At 36.9% G+C, this 11,623-nt stretch overlaps 1 pseudogene; it reads right to left on the bottom strand.

The window, feature by feature from the left end:
* Positions 1–9,727: 9,727 nt before the first annotated feature.
* On the bottom strand, positions 9,728–10,587 carry LOC114205900 (ret finger protein-like 4A pseudogene; annotated as a pseudogene).
* Between the last annotated feature and the right edge of the window lie 1,036 nt (positions 10,588–11,623).

Below are 11,623 nucleotides of genomic sequence, written 5' to 3'. Positions count from 1 at the left end.
TAGAAGTTTATTGAATACACTGCAAGGGAGTTGTGGGCAGAACAGCAGAGAGGCTGTCTGCCCAAAATGTATTCCTTAAACATCAATTTCTGCAATTTCTTTTTACCAGTCTCAGTGCACCAACTGCAGGCAGAAGGGAATTCCTGCAATATAATTACATAATGTGTTTCCTTTTGTTTCCTGAGCCAGATATTTTGGGAGCTAAGTTTGTCCTTTTCACGCTGTACCCTACCTAATGTGCCAAAAACAAGCATTCAACCCCATCATCCTTGCATTTTCTATCCCTTTAAATTAGTCTATGATAGTAAATTCCCAAGCACCCTAAATAAACCACAGGCAACATAAAGATTGTTAGTGTCCAACTTTCAGATACAAAGGAATGTTTCATTGCCATTTATCCTGATGAAATCCAATAACAAATCCAAGTATTTCATATTCTCTATGCCCCTTACTCCCTGGCATCTTTCTCTGCCTTAGTGTGTGCACATGAAAGGATATAGATTTCTCAACAGCTTAGAGCGAACAGAACAACCAGCCCTCAGTAAGGATAGGGCCTGAAAGGCTGTGGAGAAATTGGATCGGGATTTTGTGTTCTTTCTACTAAGAGATAGTTTTAATGTTTTAGATTCAGTATTTTAAAAATTATGAATTTTGCATAGTGTTTAAAAAGAAGTTTCTGAAATTAGTATTAGCCAATTATAGTACGAAATGAGGTTAGGCGAGAAGAGCATAAAATGCAAAATTAAAATCAGTAAACATTTCCCTCAGAAATCCTAACCACAGGGGCACCTGGGTGGCACAGTCAGTTGAGCAGCAGACTCTTGGTTTCAGCTCAGGTTATCATCTCAGGGTCATGGGACCAAGCTCCCTGTCGGGCTCTATGCTCAACCCGGAGTCTGCTTGGGATAATCTCTCTTTCCTTCTGCCCAACCCCCTCCCTCTCTAAAATAAGTAAATAAATCTGAAAGAAAGAAAGAAAGAAAGAAAAAGAAAAGAAATCCTAATACATTTTGCCAATATCTTAGCAAGCAGATACTAAAAGATACTATCTGAAACACCATAGGTATAGGATATGTAGTCGATTGCATGCCTCTATCATAGTACTTAACCACATAATGAAGATTCTCTGTGTACAACTTAGTAACCCTCATTAGACTATAAGCTCATCCGGGCAATCCATAATTTACTCAGCTTTGTCTAACAGAATGTCAAGCACATAGTAGGTGCTCCATACTGTTCTATGTTCCATATACTGTGTAGTGTACTCACTCTTAGGTAATCTACTTGCTGTATTCATAAATCCTTGAACTAAAGAATTCTTCTAGATATCATTACAACTACATGTCTGGACCAGGTCGACTGCAATTGACAATGGAGTTAACATTCTGGCACCTATAAAAGCAAACCAAATAAGAACACTCCTATAGAACCTCTTATAAAACACTCCTAATACCCATCAGAGTGATATAGCAGAACAAATCATGTTAAGTTCATGAGTCTGTCATCTCCAAAGCAGCATATCACAGTTGATAAGAGGCAGAAAAACTAGTGTTGGGTTCCATCCATCACATATCAGCCCCATGATTTCAGATAAATAACAAGATGCCCTTGTTTTATACCTAAAGCATCTCATTTATAAAATCAGGGCAAATTAATTTTTGTCTCATATAATCCAGTAAAATATTTTTAAGCATGTAGTATAACATAGCAAGCAAGCAATAATTCATAGTTTCTGTCATCATCATTATCATCATCACCATCATCACTACTAGAAAAGGAAGAAAAAGGAGGAGAAAAAAATGCCCATATTACATTTTGAAGTAGGACAAAGAAGTTCTTTAAAGAATAGAACATGTCTAGGGGCGCCTGGGTGGCTCAGTTGTTAAGCATCTGCCTTCGGCTCAGGTCATAATCCCAGGGTCCTGGTATCGAGGCCCACATTGGGCTCCCTGCTCCGCGGGAAGCCGGCTTCTCCCTCTCCCACTCCCCCTGCTTGTGTGCCTTCTCTCGCTCTGTCTCTCTCTGTCAAATAAATAAATAAAATCTTAAAAAAATAATAAAATAAAGAATAGAACATGTCTAATAACTATAGAAGTCTTCCACAGGCATTCTATCAGAAAAACTTGAGGTCATCAACACACACTGATATGAGAAAAATTAGTTGTACAAGAAGACTTATAGGCATAAGTACACTTTTTTTTAGATACAGCAGTAGCTCATTTTTCCAATCATAGAGGTTTTTTTCTTAAGGAACACACAACTCTATCTTTTCTAATTAAAATAAGGCTTCGCAAAGGTCTAAAAACATGTCTCCAAAAGTGAAGTTGTAGAAAATATGTATCCAAATTGCTACCATGGTCAAAAGGAGAGTGCAATAGTTTGGGCAACTATATGTGGAACTCAGAAGCTCTCCAAAATCATGAGAGGTTCCATAGATATGACTCATAATCTTAAAACTGAGCCTAAATTTATTTTTAAATTAAGGGATAAAACATATATTTGAAATCGGGCAATAAAATGGGACTGAAATTTGTTCTAGAAACAATTAAATATGGGCATTGATTTAAACAGATACTTCACAAAAGATATGTAAGTGGACATTAAGCACATGGAGCGATGTTCATCATCAATAATGAGGTAAATTCAAATTAAAACTACAATAAGATATTTCTACACAACATGCCAAAATGGTTAAAATAAAATTTAAAAAAGACTGATAACACCAAATGTTAGTGAGGATGCGGAGTAACCAGAATTTTAATACATTGTTGGTGGGAATGTAAAATGATCCAAACACTTTGGTAAAGGTCTGGCAGTTTCTAACAAAAGTAAAAATATTCCTATGAACCAGCAATTTCAGTCCCGAGTATTTACCTAATAAAAATGCTAAAAAAATATATGTATTTACAAAAGTAAGTGTATACAAAAATGTTCATAACTTTATTCATGATATAAAAAAATAGAAACAGCCCAAATATCCATCTTATCCATATAAGAAAGAATGAACAAATTCCTATATATTCATACAATGGAATACTAATCAATGGTACAAGGAAGCAATCTCCCATGAGTGAGTCTCAAAACATAATGCTGCGTGAAGGAAGCATTACACAAAGTATACACTGTATGATTTCACTTGTAACACATTCTAGAACAGGCAAAACATTATTCTATGGGGAAAACAAAAACAAAAACCAGAGCATCTGTTAACTCTCTAGGCAGTGAGGTGGAGATTCATTTGGAAAGGACATGCGGGAACTTTCTGAGGCAAAGGAAATAGACTACATTTTGTTAGTTTTGGATTACACAGCTATATACATTTGTTACAACTTTTCTGATGTGCAATTAAGACTTGTGCATTATATTTTATGTAACTTTTCATCAAAAGAATGACTATAAAGGAATAATGAACTCTTTCATGATATGCATGAATTATTTAGGAAGAAGTGTACCGATGCCTGCAATTTACTTTAAAATGTACCCAACAAATGGAGATGGACTGGTGGATATTTACAATGATAGATAGATAGATAGATAGATAGATAGATAGATAGATAGATGATAGATTGATACATGATAAAGTATTAATATAAGAATTTTGGTGGTAAATGTACAAAAGCTCACTGTAACTTTTTTTTTAAGTTTGCTATACATTTGTCATGTTTTCTGGTAAGCTATTGGCAAAAAAAGAACTGCTATTAGTTTAAATTTCTTTCTCATTTCTATTAAAACCCAAATATCAAATTCCTTGCTATATCATAAATGCCCCTTATCTATAACTTTATGGTAATATATATTTTAAAAGAGAAAACAAAATATATTTTATCTACAGATTAAACCTGGGACACAAATATGTCAGCTAAGGTCAAGGGACTAATAGTTAGATAAACAAAAGAGGAGAAATAGAACAATTCTGAAACTGTTATTGTTATAGATTAAAACTAAATCATAAAAATTAGAAGAAAATTATTAAAAATGTTGTCTTACAGAAACATAAATATTGTTTTTCTCTTACAGTAAAAAGATTTATACAACCCTGAGATTGTAAATATCTGTAAACACAGACAAAATTATCTTTTTAGAAAACATGGGGAAATTTTACCTTGATATTACTTTGACCTTCTAATTTTGCTATGAATTTTCACTCTTTCATAAACTGGGGTCAAAATTTAATATATTGTGGGTTAGTTTTAGTTCCAGACTAGAAAATCAAAAAGTGAAAATGGCCTCAATAAAACAAATTTTTATTTAAAATAAATTTAAAAAGTAAAATTGGAAGAACTTGCCTAATCAAGAAAGTAAAATTCATAATTATCCCTTACAATGAAGAATATAAAATCTCTGTATGCAATGAAAATTATTTACAGTTACATCAGAAAGACACAATGTAATGAATTATTTTGAGGGGGATCCCTTTAAGGCTTTTTCCTTCTAACTCAGATATTCAAAGGCACCCGTTAAGAAACTTGTGCAATAACTGGGCATCTGTCATCAATAATATATGATTTAGAGTTCTGAGTGTATCCTCCTTGTCCAAATATTCTCAAAGGTTGACGTCTAAATATGAGTGATGTATTAGCTTTTTTGTCTAGCAGACAAAAGCCCCAAATCTCAGTGGTTTACAACAATATCTCTTTTTCACCCACATTACACATAAGTTGTATTTAGCTGTGGCTCTGCTAAATAGGTCTCATTCTTATACCATCTTCTAGATATGCCACTTTCACTACAGAGAATGAGAACACAAGAATTTGCCAAAAATTTGTGCCGTCTCTCTCTTTTTTAAAAAATATTTTATTTATTTATTTGTCAGAGAGAGAGCACAAGCAGGGGGAGTGGCAGGCAGAGGGAGAAGCAGGACCCCCCACTGAGCAAGGAGCCCAATTTGGGACTCCATCCCAAGACCCTGGGATCATGACCTGAGCCAAAGGCAGAGACTTAACCAACTGAGCCACCCAGATGCCCCACTTGTGCCATCTCTTAAAGCTTCTACTCTGGAATACCACATCTGTTCACCTGCCACACATAGAGGGCAATAAAGGACTCAAAAGCAAAAGTCTTGAGGCCAATACATAATTTAAGGAATAGGCAACCAATACGTTTTAAAATAAAACAAATTTCAGAGGTACAGGTCTGTGATTCAACAGTCTTACACAATTCACAGCACTCACCATAGGACATACCCTCCCCAATGCAATACAATATATGTATTATATGTTAAAAAAAAAAGAAGAAGAAGAAAGAAGCAGAAGCAGAAGCAGAAGAAGAAGCAGAAGAAGAAGAAGAAGAAGAAGAAGAAGAAGAAGAAGAAGAAGAAGAAGAAGAAGATGGAAGGGAAAAATGAAGGGGGGGGAATCGGAGGGGGAGACGAACCATGAGAGACTATGGACTCTGAGAAATAAACTGAGAGTTCTACAGGGGAAGGGGGTGGGGGGATGGGGTAGCCTGGTGATGGGTATTAAAGAGGGCACATACTGAATGGAGCACTGGGTGTTATATGCAAACAATGAATCATGGAACACTACATCAAAAACTAATGATGTAATGTATGGTGATTAACATAATAAAATTTTTTACAAAGTAAAAAGATAAAGTAAAACAAGTTTGCTGGATTCTGGGAGAAATTTAATATAGAAAAAGGATTACCATAGAATGAAATTATTGTTTTCTTTCTTCAGGAGATGACTTCCCTGTTTCCTCTCTGATGGAATGCCAGTACTTTCCTATTTAAGTAAAAGGGTACTAAAAATAAAAGAACTAACCTCTTGCCTATGACATCTATCAGAAGGCAAAACATCAATGGGAACAGAAATAGAGACCAAAAAAATTAAAATAAAAAATAAGTGTATACAATATATAAAAAAGGGAAAGTATGCAAAAGAAACAAGTTACAAGAGACAGTGTATATAATATATATAATATAGTATATGTTATTATATATATATATAATGTATATATATGGAAGAAACATCATTTTCTCAAGCCTTGGAGATTATTAAACTAAGTTCTTTGGAAAATGGGCCAAAACTGGCATGCTTGGGTGGTTCCATCGGTTAAACCTCTGCCTTCAGCTCAGGTCATGATCTCAGGGTCCTGGGATGGAGCTTCACAGCATCAGGCTCCCTGCTCAGCTCAGCAGGGAGTCTGCTTCTCCCTCTGTGCCTCACCCCCGCTTGTGCTCTCTCTCTCTCTCTCTCAAGTAAATAAAATCTTTTTTCAGAAAAGAAAGAAAAATGGGTCAAAACTGAAGAAAATGAACTCAATGGTGGGGAAGAACAGTATAGAATAAATTGCTTACTATGAAAATCCAGCCCTGTTACCTGCAAAACCAAAATTTTGGACAAATGAATAAATTATATCTATACAAAAACAATCAAATTTAAAATTACTTCTTAGATTACACCTCACAAAAATTACTGACTTTCAAAACCCTTCTCGGAAATCTACAAGAAGATACCAACCTTGCTTTCAGTTAATTATCTGAAAACCAACATAAGTCCTTTGTCTTTTTTAATAAAGATTTTAATGCCAACAATAAAATTCAACTCTATTTTTATACTGAATTTCCATAGTTGTTAAAGGAAAATTCCCTTCATTGAATTGAAGAATTGAAAGAGAATTTGCCCAGTATTTGAAACACCAAGAAGAAACTAAATAGATACACTTACTGAGCCTACAACTTTAAAGAATAACTGCCAGCATCATTGCTCAATATAATGTATTTCAAGTGTTCATCATCAACGTCAGTTATGTATACAGCAGATTAATGTTAAAAAAAATTCTCTTCACTTGATTTAATGAAACTCTTAAAGTATAAGAGCTTTCAAAATGAGTTCAAGGAAAAACGTCAAATACCATGCAAATTGGAGGAATTCAAAATCCCACTGGGAAGTTTGGGAAAAAATTGTTTCCTTGTTGATTTTCATACTTTACTGAAGAGAAATCTGAGAAAATTAAATTAGATTTAATTACCAAAGATAACTTTCATAAAACCACTTTGGAGAATCTGAGAGTAAAAATTTCCCCTTATTATCCAGAAAAATAAACATTTTTACATATCACTTCAAAGTTATCTTTCCTGAACTTTTGCCAATGAAAGAAAAATTGCACTGTAGACTTAACCCTAAAAGTTACCTATACTGGGGAAGGGAGGGAAAAATGAAACAAGATGAAACCAGAGAGGAAGTCAAACCATAAGAGACTCTTAATCTCAGGAAACAAACTGAGGGTTGCTGGAGTGGAGGGGGGTGGGAGGGATGGGGTGGCTGGGTGATGGACACTGGGGAGGGTATGTGCTATGGTGAGTGCTGTGAATTGTGTAAGACTGTTGAATCCCAGATCTGTACCACTGAAACAAATAATGCAATATATGTTAATAAAAAAAAAGTTACCTATACTGTCATTTATTTTCTATAGTACTAAGGAACCAAAAAGCAATCTCATGATTTGCAGAAAAATATTATGTGATGATGAAAAACAATCTTTGAAAGAAGAATTTTTTTTCTAAAGTCTCTATTTCTTTAGTCACTTTCTAAAAAAATTTCAAATATCCCTTAATGGCTCCTCTGGGTCAGGATGGCATCCTGAGCAAACAGATTTCTTTCTCTTCCTATTGCCCCAAACTTTATTATAATAACAATGCACAAAAAAAGAAGAAATATACAAATGTATTGAAAACTAGAGGTAGAATTATTTATTTGTGGAATACCCAGCATAAATTCAAAACCTCTTCTAAGGATTGTGCATTTGTACCAGGTATCTGCTCTCACAGAGCTTTTATTCAGGTGTGGAAGTTATAAATACATTTATAAATGAACAGGGAAAATATCAGAATCACCATAACTGCCACATAGAGAATTAACATCTTGAGTGCAAGGGACTTGGAAGGCATCTTGGGTGAGGTATTTAGAAATAACCTCTCTAAAAAGAGAGGCACCAAAACCAAAAGTTTTGACACCAAATTTGAGACCTGAATAACCACTAGGCGAACAAAAGGATCACACTCTATACAGAGGTAGCAGATAATTATAAAGCCCTACATTAGGAATCAGATGGTATGCTTGAGTAACAGGAAGAAGGCTACTGTGCCTGCAATATACTGGGTAAGGGGAAAAGAAGTAGAAGTGAGGTCAAAGTGGAAGCAAAAGCCAGATAATGGAGGGCTCATTATGTCAGAGAAGAGTTAGGTTTATTCTAACTGTAATGTGAAACTATGGGAAGATTTAAGCACCAAAGTGACATTGCCATACTTTTTATTTAAAGCTATCAGATATCGGGGTGCCTGGGTGGCTCAAATAGTTAAGCATCTGCCTTCAGCTCACATCGTGATCCCAGGGCCCTGGGATCGAGCCCCACGTTGGGCACCTGGCTCAGCGGGGAGTCTGCTTCTCCCTCTCTCTCTGCCTCTCCCCCTGCTCATGCTCTCTCTCTTTCTGTATCTCTGTGTCTCAAATGAATAAATAAAATCTTAAAAAAAAATAAAATAAAGCCATCAGATTGCATGAGATCACCTGAGGAATGTGTGCAGATGGCAAGGGGAGAACAGAGCCCCACAGCACACCACGTACCTATGAAGCTACAGAGGAGGAAGGGGCCAAGGAAGAAGTCGAAGGAGAAGCTGACAAGAAGAAGAAAAAAACTAGTGATGTCAATCTAGTGATAGTTCTACATTCACGAGTATGAAAGAACAACCAAAAATAACCAATGAGTACAAGAAAAATGGATGAAAATGAATGAGAACAACTGACTTTAGAGGAAACAGATAATTCAGGGAATTAGAGGAAAATTTAAAAACAGATGCAAGAACTCTCTAATCAGAGGGATTTTGATTATTTCTACTATATCCAGCAAATAAGAATAATCTGCAATGATAAACTGAACTCAGAAAATAACAGTGTTCACGGCTAAAATAAACTGGTGAAATAATTTTTTTTTCAAAAAAAACAAATAAAAATCTAGAAGAAGAAAAAGATAAGGAAAGATCTCAGAACATAGAACAGAATCATTCCATAAACAAAGCATGGATCACTTAATGATAACAATAGAATAAAACTAAATACTACAGACTAAGGAGCACACACAAACTCAGATGCTTACGGGGACGGGGTGGGGGCAAGTAAATGTAAATGTATCAAAGTGACTGGGAAGAAATGAGCATAAGCCTCACTGAAAGGGAGAAGTTATTCCTCTGCTTCAATCAATTATAACCATACAGAATGTGGGCCCAATACTAGCAGTTCTTCCATTTTTCTCAAAAAGAAAAACAAAGGAGAATATATGAAATATTTCTATTTTCACATATTAGCTATTGGTTTGATTTCCTTTAAAAATAAACAGTCACCAGGGGTCAAAGCTAATACTTCTGAATGCTTAGATTCGGCCCTCCAGCTGTCAGTTTTCAACTTGTATAATTTATTTATTTATTTTTCTGTTAGGTCACATCCACATTTTTATTTAGTTTATAATCTCCATCACACACTATGTTAATACTGCAGAAAATAAATACATTTGGAAATTGATCTGAAAATCCAGAACCCGTTCACTGGAACAGAAATATGAAAGTCCCAAAGAGAATGACTGTGGTGATACTTTGTTTGAAAGGCACTTCTCCCTTATGTAATTAGTGTTCATGTTCACCAACTGTTCTGTGTTTTTCTGCTGCCCGCTGTGCCATCCACGTAACAAGCAGGAAAGGTCCCAGCTGCGGCTCTGAGCACACAGGGATTCTCTAGAAACTTTGTTCTGTATCAGATCCCACTGGAGCTGGATTCATCACAGAACAGATTCTCAGGAAGACTTGACCATCCGTGATGGGATCTGAAAGAGCAAAAAATGGACGCAGTGTCTCCACAGCAGGAATTTCAGTGAAGGTGAAAATATGTGATCCATTGCTAATGTGATAAAAGGAAACAATGCCAAAATTCATGTCCAGGAAAATCCCTAGTAGGTGTAACCGGGGGCTCACCGAGAGAACAGTCACAGGCATGGTGCTGGCTTGGAAGAGATCTCCTTTTCTCAAGCCCACCGTCCAGAAGCCAAGTTCTGCGGACAGTAGAATTGGCCCTTGTCGATTAGCAGAGTCTCTGCAAACACCCACATCCCATTCCTTGCTCGTCCCCACATCCACCTCCCAGTAGCGGCGGCCAAAGGGGAACCGAGAGAAGCCCAGGACACACAGGGCATAGTTGAATCTCTCGGCTCGGGCTCTCCGGTTCTGTTTGGAATACCCACAGCCGACACTCCTCAGGTCCTCAGAAATGATGAGGTCGTGGTTAGCAGTGTCAATATCAGGGGCACCTCCACTTGGAACTTGCGCATCTTCGGGTTCATCTGCAGAACGGCTGTCAGCTGGGCCTCCAACTCCTTGATCCTCAAAACCAGCCTCCCAAGATGGGTACCGAGCCTGAGGTCCTTCTTCTGAGAGACCACGGAGCAGGAGGGGCACAAGAAACCCTCCCCTCAGGGCTCCTTCTGCAGTGAATCGATGCAGCGGAGGCAGCAGAGGAAGCCACATTGCAGGTACAGGGGCGTCTCCAGGTGAGTCAGGCACACAGGACATCTACTTCTTTCTTTAAAGTGTTTGGCCATGGCCGCTCAGCCCTGCTCTGTCCCCAGGTCTTCCCCAGCAGTGCTGGCAACTTGTATAATTTAAACACTGATTATGGAAAAGTAGGGTAGAGCTGGCAAAATTGGGGGGAAAAGAGAGAGAAAAGAGACGTCTAAGAGCACTGATTTCCTCCTCCTGCTCCAGAGAACTCAAGAGATACTGTCTCAAATCCATGGATTAGGAAATAAAAATTTAAGTAAAATTTAAACTGTTAAATTTATTCAGTAAGAGAATTAAAATATAATAATATGACTAATAAAAATGTGAGAAAGAGTGAGGAGAAAATGTTGGCAAAGATAATGAACTTTGTTCCTTATCAGTAGTAGAAAGTCTATCAATACCTTCTATATACTCAATTTGATCAAGAAATAAAGCATACCCATATCATTTAGAGTTGCAAAGACAACCACTGCAAGAACTTCAAATAGGATTGTCAATAGTTGCTACTTCTGAGGAAGGGCCAGGAGGCCAGAGAAAGTAAAGATACTAAAGATACTTCAACTTTGAGGTACTTGAGTGGCACAGTCAGTTAAGCACTGGCCTCTTGGTTCCAGGTCGTGATCTTGGGGGTTGTGAGATCAAGCCCCCAGGATCTGCCTAAGTTTCTCCCTCTTCCTCTGCCCCTCCCCCACCCCTCTCTTTCTCTCTCTCTCTAAAATAAATAAATCATAAAAAAAGGTATTTCAATTTTTTTTTAAAGATTTCATTTATTTGTCAGAGAGAAAGAGAACACAGGCAGAGGGAGAAGCAGACTCCCTGCTGAGCGAAGGCTCAGTGCTGAACTCGATTCCAGGACCTGGGATCATGACTTGAGTCAAAGGCAGATGCTTAATTGACTGAGCCACCCAGGTGTCCCAGTACTTGGTGTCCCAGTACTTCAACTTTTAACTGTATGCCATTTTGGAAAGTTTAAAATTTTATTTCCATATACATGTATTACTTTTCAAATAAAACAACTTAAGAAAGCACTAAATGGACGTACGGTATTCTATGATCAGATTTGAACGGGATGCATGT

Source organism: Eumetopias jubatus, unplaced genomic scaffold, assembly GCF_037043125.1.
Source record: "Eumetopias jubatus isolate StellerSeaLion01/CBP00866 unplaced genomic scaffold, mEumJub1_p1.0 scaffold_7, whole genome shotgun sequence".
NCBI lineage: Eukaryota > Metazoa > Chordata > Mammalia > Carnivora > Otariidae > Eumetopias > Eumetopias jubatus.
The sequence above is the reverse complement of the archived record's forward strand: the minus strand, read 5'-3'. Positions and strand labels throughout refer to the sequence as shown.